General features: G+C 39.7%; 1 protein-coding gene across 1 annotated transcript in view; it reads left to right on the top strand.

Moving 5' to 3' along the window:
• Nucleotides 1-12,500, top strand: part of PPP3R1 (protein phosphatase 3 regulatory subunit B, alpha) — a 715,388-nt gene that overhangs the window by 56,741 nt on the left and 646,147 nt on the right. The gene's annotated exons all lie outside the window — the stretch shown is intronic.

Below are 12,500 nucleotides of genomic sequence, written 5' to 3'. Positions count from 1 at the left end.
ATATCTATCAAAAAGAAATGTTAGCTGTACAGAATTCCCTGACTGCCTTCAAGGACCACATTCTTCCAGGACGATTATTGGTAAAGACAGACATCACTACAGTTATGTGGTAAATAAACAAGCAGGGGGGAACCCATTTGTACCCTCTCTGCAGACTAGCCATGGCTCTGTGGAACACAGCCTTGAGCTACCAAGTGCACCTACAAGCTCAATTCCTGCCAGGCTAGCTAAATTCACTGGCAAACGACCTAAGCAGAAATCTCATGGACCCACACGAGTGGAAACTGGAACCAAAGATATTCAACCTTTTGAGAAACAAATGGGGGAATCCAGAGATAGACCTGTTTGCCTCCCCTCAGGACTACCAATTGGACAAATTCTGCACAAGGACTCCCCACGATCAAGCTTGGAAAGTGGATGCTCTGTCCTTCATATGGGAAAGCCTCTCAGTTTATGCCTTTCCCCCTCTGCCCCTCCTCTCGAAAGTCCTGCTGAAGATCAAACGGGACAAACCAAGGACAATACTGATTGCACCAGACTGGCCACGCCTGCACTGGTATCGTGGCTGGGGGACTCTGACCCAACAGTGAGGGAGAATGATAAATGATGACAGCAGATGTAGAAGTTTGATACTTTAAATAACTTGGCATCTGTGTTATCCATGTCCTTCATCACTTCCCTCCCATCCATCCCCCAGACTTGGTATCTTCAAGAAGTTATCTAGAGGGAATTTGGAACCCATAAGTTCATGGCTTGGGCCCCAGAAAGTCTTTATCTGTTCTATTTCTTCCTGCCAGAAAATTTGATTTGGGGAGTTAGGGAAGGTATGATACATAATGGAAAAGGGAGGAGCCCGAGACTTGGATCCAAAAGTCTTGTGAATGCAGCTGAATCGTATCCAAGGTCGGATCCTAAGACCCATCAGTGAGGAAAAATGAAAATGGGCAACACAGATGCCAAGTTATTGTAAGTACGTAACTTCATTTTCACATCTATAGATCCAAGTTGCACTTGAGTATGGATGGGGATGAGCTTTGGTTTATGTTCATGGGAGTCTTTTCCAGATCACTGGTTTCCTCTGTAAGATATACCTGCTCCTCCAAACTGTTCTGTTGCAGAATAGATTTAGATCTCTATAGGTTTAGATCTCTAGACAAAGTATTTCTGATTCCATTTAACTTGCTGATGTGTGGTAAATCTATCAGTTTTGGGTCTGAGGATGCCTTGTATGCCATGCAGAGGTCACCTCTTGGTAGTCTGTAGGATAATGAGTATAATGAGAGTGCTTTGAATTGGTCCGTAGAGGACATTTGCTTAGGCCTTGTATTTTTTTAGTAAGGTATCTCTGTGGGTACTTGACTGCACACTATATAAAACTGCTTTACAATGTTACATGTAATTTAATTTGATAAATGTGAGTAAAGAATCTATAAAGGTATATGCAAACACATATTAATATAAAGGAAAACAAAGCATATTCATTTTTTTTCCATTTGCGTATGTTATACATCACCTATCACCAGTCCAATATTACACATCTTGCTGAATTTTTTGCCTTCCCCTTAAACCTCACTTCTCTTCCTGAAATTTATTATTTCTATGTAATTTGCTGTTTCCCATTTCTAAAAATCTGTCTTCCAGTTCTTTTTCTCCATTTATAATATTCAATACTTCAAATGTAGTTGATTTAGACTTTGGTTTCCAGTTCCTAGCAATTGCTTTTTTGACAGCCAACAGAATTGCTTAACACTTTACTATATCTAGGCAGTTCAGATCATGTGCCCCAACTCAAAAGAATCATTTCCTTACTTGCATCCATTTGCTCACTCATTATTTGTAACAGAGTACTCCAGGAAATTTTTAAAATCTGCCAACTTGTTATACTCCCAAAATATATGTTCCTAGTTGCTCGGTCTTCCCCATCACACTTCCAAAATTTGCTATTTACCTGAGGAAAAATGTATTTTTAAACTAATAAAAATAACAGAACTATTTTACTTGGTTACTTAAGTCCTTTTGGTTCTTCCTAAACATTTACAGGCGCAACTTTGGGTATATGCTTTTCCGTTAACTCATCAGTTTAACACCGCCAATAAAATTCCAACCTTTCTTCTTGCAGAGCAGCGTTTCACATCTCTTTTTTATATACAGTGGGTTTGATGTTTTAATAGTCTCCCATTTATTCATTAATTTTCTTGTCTTCCTGATAATCTCTCTCTCTCCCAATACCGGTCTCTGGTTCGTCCAAGGTATTCCCATTTATTTTAGTCAGACCTGGTGCCCCCCCCCCCCCCAACATTTTCCTTTGGAATAATGAAAAAGGTTTTACAGGCAAAGACTCCCTGTGTGCTTTGTTGTAAGAAGAGTGAGAAACAAAATCCTCTACTTGATCTGTTGGGGAAACTGTCCTCCAATTTGTTCCGAGTCTCTTTCCTCCAGGAAAAAAAAAATTTCCTACCATAGCTGGATACAACAGCATGAATCCTGCACTTGTCTGTTGACAAACTGCTTCTCTTCTGCCTGATGTACAGTAAATAGTCATTTTTCACAAACACTTTGCTGTCCCCAAATTGTAATCCTTTTTGCTTCTATCACAGTTTTGTCAGGAACAGCTTTCTGCTGGCCTGATTGCATCTTTACTAATATAGGTCTTGGCTGCTTTCTCATGGGCAGGTTTGGAACATGTCCTCTGAATTAATAAACTAAATGGGTGCTCAACACTAGCATTTACCATCCTCTGATTTTTATAGTTTTATTACTTCATCGAAATGGCTAAAGCTGCTTCTATTTTTGCCAGCCTTTTTGACTGCATATATTCCTCAAGTGTTTCAGTTATTTTGAGAATGAGTCCATTTGAGTGATTTTTTTTTTTTTTTTAATCACTTGAAGCCATCTCATATACCAGAGCTGAAATTTGGAACTTCTTTTCTACTGAATAGCTGTAAGATCTTGTCCTTTTCTAGCAGATTTTTTTTCTCAAGTTACTGTCTCCAAATTTCTTCTTCGCTGGCATCCAGGTATTGTAATTATTAGCTAGTAGCTGAATTTTGTCCATTTAGAAAGATTTTGCTGGCTTTGTTGCACAGTTTTTCACACTGGGAGAGCTCTTAATCAAGTAATCAGTGTGAATCAATCTTGGAAGTCCATAGCTGGAGTTTGCTTTTGTGTAGCTGTGTTATATGTATGGGCATGACAACAATGCCCCTGGGATCTTGCCTGACTGCTCTTCTTAGCGGAGACCATTTGTTGTTCCATCCATCTGCAGAGGAAGCCATCGCCACAGACAGGTGGTTGAAGACTGTTGCATCCAGGGATTGTTATTTTGTCCCATGCTTCATATCCCACTCCATTAGGAAAGAGTAGCAAATCCATTTTCTTCATTTCTTAGAAGAAGAAAGTGTATCGCTTGTCCTACAACACCAGAAAGCATATAGATATTAAAGTGTGTGCCCACGCGTATGTGCGTGCGCATGCCAAAAACAAACTAATCTCAAGTACTTGCGGACCAGTTTTGAATTTAGCAGCCTAAATATATCCAAACAGAAACCTGTTGCATCTTGATGAGATCTGACCTTGTTAGAAGGAGATTGACTGTTGTAATCTCCAGGGCATCTACTGTCAAGGAGAAAAATATTTAGCATTCTGTGAGATATCTATACATTAGAGACAGCATATTTGTATGTATTCATTTATTTATTTACCTTTCTATTTTTCTCATCTTAACCCCCAGGGTGTTCACCTAAGTGAATGTCTGTGGTGTGTAGGGACCCCAAGTGTTGCAGTCAGAAGACTGGCTACTAATCTTTTCATCCATAAACTTATTTGATGTGTGTGAGGAACTCTTAATGGATTATTCCAGTCCCGGGAAATAACTGTGAATGTAGCAAAGTTTCACCTCTAAGTTGCTCATTGTCTTATGGGTTGCAGTCTTTTTCTAACAGTAGCTTGTTGTTTCAAGGTAGTGGTCTTGCAGCAGCTGTGCCATTTTTCGTTTGTATTTGCATTTATCTGTGTACAGCAGTTGTGTCTTTTGGCTTTTCCTGGTTAGGGGTCGCCACAGCGGAACTCCGGTCCGCTAATGATTGGCGGTTGATTTTTAAGTGCCGAGTTGCCAGCCCTGACGCACAACCTTCAACGAAGGTACGCCCATTCACGCATGTCTCCACGCAGAAGACGCTCTAGCTGAGAGTCTAACCGGACAGCGTCTTACTGTGAGGCGACAATGCTACCGCAGCACCACCACCGCGGATAGCAGTAAGCCACATAAACCTTTTTCAGGCTCCATCTTTAGAAGCGTTGTCAGGTTAAGTAATTGTCTCATTTGCACAATAGACAAATTGCTGAGGGATTTGAGCCCTGTACTACAGGGTGCAGCTTGTTAATGTCTCATCGTGTTAATACTCTTCACTGCTAGACAGTTCCACAGAAGAGTTTCATAGATCCACTCAGTGGAAGGATGCCAATAATCCCTTCTCAGCCTTGGAGTAGGAGATGATTACAAAAGGCAGAAATTTCAGTGTCTCAGAATGTCACAGGAATCTTCCCTCCAAATCATTGTAGTGGAGAAAAGTACCTGTCTGATCATCCAGAGTTTTCTGGAATCACTTGTGTGAATTCTAACCATTAAAGTGGTCATTGTGGCAGTTATATTGTGCCTTGGTAAGCAAGATGGGATTTGATCCTACCCTATATGCGTGGAAGTTACAAGAATATGGAAGTAGTCTTATGCAGTGGCCATTTTCTGTCCTCAGCATTCTCAGAGAGTCCAGTTCCTTAGCAGATAAGCTGAGAAGGAGCCTGTTGCCTCAAGCAAGTGGCCCCTTAAGTTCATGTGTGACAAGAAAGGTTCCCTAAAGATGGCAGAAGCCTTTTTTTGATCTTGTTTATCCCAAGCCAACACCAAGTGCAGTGATTTCTTCTCCCTAATTCTATTGCATAGGAAACCCCCAGCTGGTGGATTATACCACGAGAAGCCATCTGGGCTCCTCTTCACATTCAGAATGTCTGGTCATAAAGAAAGCAGAACTCTCTCTTTTTTTTGAAGGTGAAGTCCTCTTTATAGCTCCATATTGGCTCTTACAGATGTAAATCTTCATTTTGCCTTGCTTGTTTGATATTCAGTCCAACAAAGAATCTTCTGTCCTATTTGTCTAACAAGGCAGTTAATATGTTCCTATTCTATAGGCAATATTTGCTGTGCTGTTCACTTCCAGTTGCTACTGAATATCAGGAAGTAGAGAGGCTGTAAATGTTTTTAATATTGATTTGAATTGTGCTTCAGCTACACTTGGTTTGACTGGAATTTCCTTTTTTTTTTTCACCAGGGACGAGCTTCTTTAGTTCACTCTTGGTACACTTCCTGACTTGATCCTCCGTTCTTTTTATGTTTGATAGTGGTCAGAAAAAAATAGACACAATCTTCTGCCATGTCTCCTATTTTCATTGACTTTGGAAAGCTTTTTGTTTATGCCTGAAGTTGCAGTTGAGTCGGATTTAAACTGCTATAGTCCTTTGCTTGTCTTCTTAATGGCTTAATCTTGCCTTGAATACTAGCTGTTGTGTGGATGTACTTGCCATCTCTGCTGTATGAATAAAAACAGGTACATAGGTCCTTGATCAATGCATCTAAAGTTGCACTTTGCTAGGTGTTTGTACAGTTTCATTCGTTTTTGCTTTTTTACATACAGCAAAATCAGGTAATGGGTAGTAAAATCGGGTCTGTATCATATGAGCGAATTGCACAAATTGCGAATGCTCATAATATCGAACGTACCTGACCTCAGACGTGCTTTTTCTAAGATCGAGGTACAGTGAAGAATGGGATGTTTGCCCTTTCCTCACTGTAGTGCGATCTTGAAGTTGGAGTATATATTTAGCACGGGGGTTGTGGGGGGCACAGCCACCACAATAGAAAGTTTGAAGGCCAGTACGTTCAATATTGTGAGCATTCGCAAGTTGTGCGATTCGCTCTTATGATATAGACCCAGTAAATAAAATCACCACAAACCAAGTAAAAACAAATATTCCACTACAAGTAGCTGCAGGAAACCAATGATCAATAAAAATCTTTAATAAAAATGATGCTCAATGCTTGTAGAATACGAAGTCACTTTAATAAAATCATCACCAACATAAAATAAAGGTGTTTAGCGCTTTCATTCCCGTAGCAACTTCTTCCGAACTCCATATTGCATAAAACACAAGCAATAAATACATTTGCACCCATATCAGTTGACCAGTAATCCTCTACTAAGGATTAAAATGCTTTAATTTCAAAATTGAACTAATAGAGATTGCATCATTAAGACCAGGGTATTGGGTAGCATTTAGTTTGAGCTGCCATTTTAACTCCTCTGCTTCCAGATGCATCTACTATCCACCCCTGAACATCATGTGCAACTTTATTAATAACCAAAAATCGAAATGCATGTTTGTCATTAAGTCTCAGATGCTGAAAAAAGAGCGTCAGTGTTCTTTTATATCTTGCAAATGCTCGTATATACGATCTTTCAACCTCTTAGAGGTCTTTCCTACATAAAATGCAGGACATTGTTGGCATTGAGCTAAATACACAACATTCTGGGTACAGCAATTATATCCATCTCGTATCCTTTAAACATTCCCATGTACCACTTCTAAGAATGGCCACGAAGTGCCCTTTTGTCCTCTTAACCGGAACTTCACTCCATATCTCATCCAAAAATTCTAAGGGATACCTCTTCCTCCTGAACATACCCATCAAAATTTCACACTTTTGTTGAAATGTATCAAATTCCGACACCATTTTCGAAATCCTAACCAGTTGCCCCTTGACGACAGACTTCTTTTGGTGTAAGGGGTGCCAACTTGTATAGTGTAAATAGGTATTCCAGAATCTAGGTTTACGGTAAATAGTCAAGATAAACCAATTGTTATCCACATCCTTACTTATTTCTACGACGAGAAAATTTAATTTTTTTCTCATCACATTTTGCCGAAAAGGCCAAAAATTCAACTCTATAATAAAAGCTTGTTTAACTCTTCAAGACCACCTTTCCAGAAGATACAAATGTAGTCCAGGAATCTGGTGTTATGGTATGTAACACCCAACAATGTGTGAAAGCACTATTGAAAATGAATAAATCCTCCCATTGGGCCATAATGTAGTTGGCAAATAATGGTGTGCAAACTGAATCCATAGCAACCCTGGGAACTTGTCTGTAATGTTGTCCTTCACAAAATATAAAGTTATTAACTAAAACTAACTCCATTAAATTCACCATTGGATTAACTCGCCAATTCGCAAATTGCGTACACTTAATAAGCTGTTGACCAAACCACTGTAGGCCTAGCTGGTGGGGAATTACCAAGAACAAACTCTTAACATCTATAGTGATAAAAATCAACCTAGGATCAAAGACAACTCTACTTATCTTTTTCTAAAAAGTGCCATGAATCCTTACATATTTGGTCTATTTGTCCCAAACCATTTTTCAATACAGTGTCCAAAAATTTGGCAGTGAAATAAGTTTTGGGCATGGCACTGTCCACTATAGGCCGGAAAGGGGGGTTATTCATGTCAGAATGAATTTTGGGGATATCAAAAATTCTAGCCACTGAAGATTTATGATTAACCTATATTGGTATTCCTTCTCACATATTTCCCCTTGCATAAGTAGGTCTTCCAACATGCAATCGATCTTCGAATGTGCTATTTTTATCCCATTTAAAGATACTTTGCAGTACATTTCGGACATTAGATGCTGATTCATGTTAAATATTCATTTTGATCCATTGCCATAAGCCCCCCCCCTCTTAATCAGGCTTCATAATGTGTACTTGTTTGTTGTTGCTTAATTCCTTCAATAATTGCCTTTCCACCTTATTCAGCTTCGTAAAACTACACTTAAAAGCATAGTTCAAAGTGTAGCGAATGTCCAACTCGCAAATTCTTTCATATCGTTGAACCAAACTACTTTAAAGGGGGATTAAAACAACTAGACCTCATTAAACCATTAACACTTGCCCCCAGAGGTGTTATGAAACCATAATGACAAATTCAATTTACAACAAAAAAGTTTCAAATCTGAGTGTCTGAAACAGTTCTACCCTACAAGCGGGTACAAATGAAAGCCCTTTAGAGAGCAAATTAGTGTGTGATTTAGTCAGTTTTAGAGGAAAAGTTATAGATGCAAAAATCACCTTCATCATTGTAAATGCTATGAAACACTGGCCCTTCCCTGAGGCCACCCAGGATTCAGGTAGCTGTGGACTCTGACCCTAATGTGAGGAATGGTGACTAAGATAGCATCAGATTTATAGTTATGTACTTACCATAACTTAGCATCTTATCTGTAGTCACCATTTGTCACGGTCCCACCCTCCGGGCCCCTTCCTGAGGGATTAGCAGGATATGAGTGGACCTGTGTTGGTGGTGGGTGTCTAGGTTTGTCTTCTGCAAATTCCAATCTGAGGGATTGGAAGACAGCAGAGCATCATGGGAGGGGAGGAGCTTGAGCTAATCTGTTTGAAATATGCCTGCTCTGATCCGATATCTGATCCTAGACCCCGACATGATGAAATATGCCTGCTCTGATTCGATATCTGATCCTAGACCCCAACATGATGAATGGTGACTACAGATAACACAGATGCCAAGTTATGTAAGTACATGACTATAATTTTCAAGCAGAGTTTAGCTGACTTACTGTTTTAAACTGTCAGCTGTGTTCTATTTAGAATTTACTGTTTCACTTTATCGGTGTACCTTTCTCTTTCTTTGGTATTGAAATTGAATAGGGTTGTAAAGTGTGTGTGTGTGTGTGTGTGTGTGTGTGTGTGTGTGTGTGTGTGTGTGTGTGTGTGTGTGTGTGTACAGATATATCAAGTTTATAAGTTGCTATACTGAACCATCTTTAGATTGTTCGGATCCTTTCTCTCAGATCCGTAGTCTGACTCTACGTTATGGAGTCAACATTGTCACAGCCTGGAAACAGTGATTCCTCTCATTCCCTGCCTGCAATAGGAGTTTCTTTGGTGGACCGAGACATGTCACCAAAACAAGGGACTGTCATTCATTCTACCCCCTGCCACTCAAACCATAACTACAGATGCATCAGACTATGCTTGGGGGGCCCACCTGGTAGGGAGATGCATTCCGGGTAAATGGAGCCCAATCCAAATGCATCTACATATCAACCAGAAAGAAATGCGAGCTGTTCAGAGTGCTGACAGCCTTCAAGGACTTCCTTCATCCAGGACAACTACTGATAAAGACGGACAACTACTGATAAAGACGGACAACACCACAGTTATGTGGTACATAAGCAGGGGGGTACCCACTCCTACCCCCTTTGCAGACTAGCCATGGCCTTGTGGATCACAGCCTTGACTTACAAATACTTCTTCAAGCTCAATTCCTGCCAGGAAAGCAAAATACTCTGGTAGACGACCTAAGTAGAAATCTTGTGGACCCGCACGAATGGAAACTGGATCCACGAATGGGAACTGGATCCACAAATCTTCAGCATGTTCACACGAAAATGGGGGAGCCCAGACATAGCCTCTCCCCAAAACTATCAGTTGGACAAATTCTGCACAAGAACTCATCACAAAAAAGCATGCAAAGTGGATGCTCTGTCCTTCAGTTGGAAAAACCTATCAGTCTATGCCTTTCCCACTCAGAAAAGTCAGACAGGAAAAACCAAAATTGATTCTAATTGCTCCAGACTGGCATCGCCAACACCGGTACCCGCTTCTAAGCAATACGCCGCACCTTCCTCTGTGGTACTTGCTTCAAACACCTCACCTATTGTCTCAGCAGAACTATCAAATTCTGCACACTCGGCTCCAAACTCTGAATCTTGCAGCATGGCTATTTCACCAACCGCATCTCTCCGTAAGCCTGTGATGGAGGTCATTTTGGAGGCCAGAAGGCCTAGTACTAGAAAATCTTATGCTGATAAATGGAAGAGATTCTGTGCTTGGAGCCAAGCACAAGGAATAGACACAGCAAAGCCCAGTATACGTCAGATTTTGCAGTACTTAACTGAGATGCTTCACAAGGGCCTATCTTTTTCTTCAATAAAAATCCATACTTCTGCCATCTCAGGTTATTACAACACAGAGCCTCCCCTCTTTTCTCATCCTCTGCTAAAACCGTACCTCAGAGGGGCCAAAAATTTAAGGCCTCCCAGGAGAGCGCCAACTCCTGCATGGGACCTCCATTTTGTGCTGGAAAAACTCACCCTACCTCCTTTTGAACCAGCAGCTACTGCGGACATAGAATTTCTTTCTTGGAAGACAGCCTTTCTTTTGGGAGTCACTTCAGCTAGAAGGGTTTCAGAACTACAGGCTCTCATGGCAGTGGAGACTTTCATTATTTTTTACCCGGACAGGGTGGCCCTCATGACCAATCCTTTTATGCCTAAGGTGGTATCCAGTGTGGCTCTTATCAGACCATTCATCTGCCAACTTTCTTCCCAAAACCGCAGAACAAGGGGGAGCGGATTTAGCATTCATTGGATGTACACAGGCAACTAAGATCCTTCTTAAACAGGACAAAATCTCTAAAAGTCTAAGCAACTACTGGTGGCATTTGCTGCTGGATCAGAGGGGAAGGCTTTATCAAAGCAGACTATTTCTAAATGGATAAGCAATTGCATTCGTTTCTGCTACTTGCACCATGTGTCCAAGGGAATTGGATCCCATTCCACCAGGGCTGCCTCTACTTCAGCAGCTTTTCTCAGAGGGGTCCCTACCAGAGACATTCTAGAAGCTGCTACTTGGAGCTCAGTTCATACGTTCACAAAGCATTACCATTTACCTCTCTTTTCTAAATCCAGGGCAGGCGTTGCCACTGCAGTCCTGCAGGGCCTTATAGCTGCTCTTAATGCTGTTTTGTTCCTTCCTCCCATCCATAGCTTTGGGATTCTACCCAAATGTAATGACTGCAACAGCGAAACACGAAGAATATAGTGCAGTTGTGTACAATTACCATAAATGTAGATGTTGGTGTATTCACTGTTGCAGTCGGATTATCCACCCGCCAGCCCCCTTTCTATACCTTTTCTTTCCTTCACTATACTCAAAAGCCTTTGTGGTGTATTTGATTTTAGTTGAAGGTAAATTTTACGTGTTCTAAAAGTGGTGTTACACACACAGAGATATATATAGATAGATATATATGTGTGTGTGTGTGTGTGTGTGTGTGTGTGTGTGTGTGTGTGTGTGTGTGTGTATGTGTATATATACATATATACATATATATATATATATATATATATATATATATATATATATATATTTATTTATTTATTTATTTTTTTTTTCTGATGTTAACAAGTCCTATAATGCCCTCTAGTGGTTAATGTTTGTAAAATAAATGATGGACTATTACAAATTAATGACTTTTATAAAAAGTTTTAAAACCACTTATTATAAATATTTTAAAACAATTTTGCTACTGAATGTACATTTAAAATTAAAGTTTTGCCGATCTCGTTTTCAACACAGGTGCCAAAGTGATCATATCATTTATACCTGGGAATTTATTTGACTCTAAAACAATTTGCCAATATAATTCCCTGTATGCAACCAAAGTCTCCCAACAACCTCCCCTAGGATCTAATGGTACAACTTCTTCTAAAACAAAGAAATTAAAATAAGCCCCATCACAGACCAAGGTATGCTTAAATAAAGAATTTGTGTCTCGCTTGGTCCTGATATCATACAGGTGCTCATAGATTCTCCGTTTCATTTTTCTTTCACTTTTGCCAACATAAAATGCTTCGCATTTTCCACATAATGCAATATATATAATACCTTTTGTGTTACAGTTTGCAAAGGAGTGTAGAGAGAGTGTCTTTTTGCGGGCTACTAAAAAATGTGTGTTACCAGTCTTCAAATTCTTACAGTATCCACAAGCGCCACACTTAAAAACACCATGTTTTTTCTTTTTATTTTCATCACATCCCTTTGCATAACTAGCCTTTTCAAGGATTCCTTTTAAATTGCAACCTCTTTTGTAAGTGTACTTGATTTCATTGTCAAAAATATAACCTAAATCAGATACTTTTGCGAAATTGTTCCATTCACTATCTACAATTTTTCTAACCTTTTTAGTCTGTCCGTCATAGGTTAGAATAAGGCCCGAGGCATATCCATCCCTAGGGATGTTCTTTTTGTTGTTCTTACCATTAGTTTCACTTAAAACTTTACCTAATATAGCTGCAAATCTCCCCTCTCTTCCTTCTAGTACCTCATGCAGTGTTTGATCAATCAATTCTATAGGATAAGCCCTATCCAAAAACATAGACTTCAGATTTTCACATTCTTTTGAAAACAAAAGATCATCAGAAGTCATTCTACATATTCTCACTGCTTGTCCTTTTAAAACACTTCTTTTCTGAAAAAATGGGTGAGAACTTGAGAAATGTAAGTAGGTATTGGAAAAAGTTTTCTTCCTGTACACACTTGATACAAAACACTGACCATTTTTCTCCAAAATACATCTAAATAAT

The sequence above is a fragment of the Protopterus annectens genome, chromosome 1.part2, assembly GCF_019279795.1.
Source record: "Protopterus annectens isolate FY-2018-M chromosome 1.part2, PAN1.0, whole genome shotgun sequence".
In the NCBI taxonomy this organism is placed as follows: domain Eukaryota; kingdom Metazoa; phylum Chordata; order Ceratodontiformes; family Protopteridae; genus Protopterus; species Protopterus annectens.
Note: the sequence above shows the minus strand (reverse complement) of the source record. Positions and strands in the feature narration are given on the sequence as shown.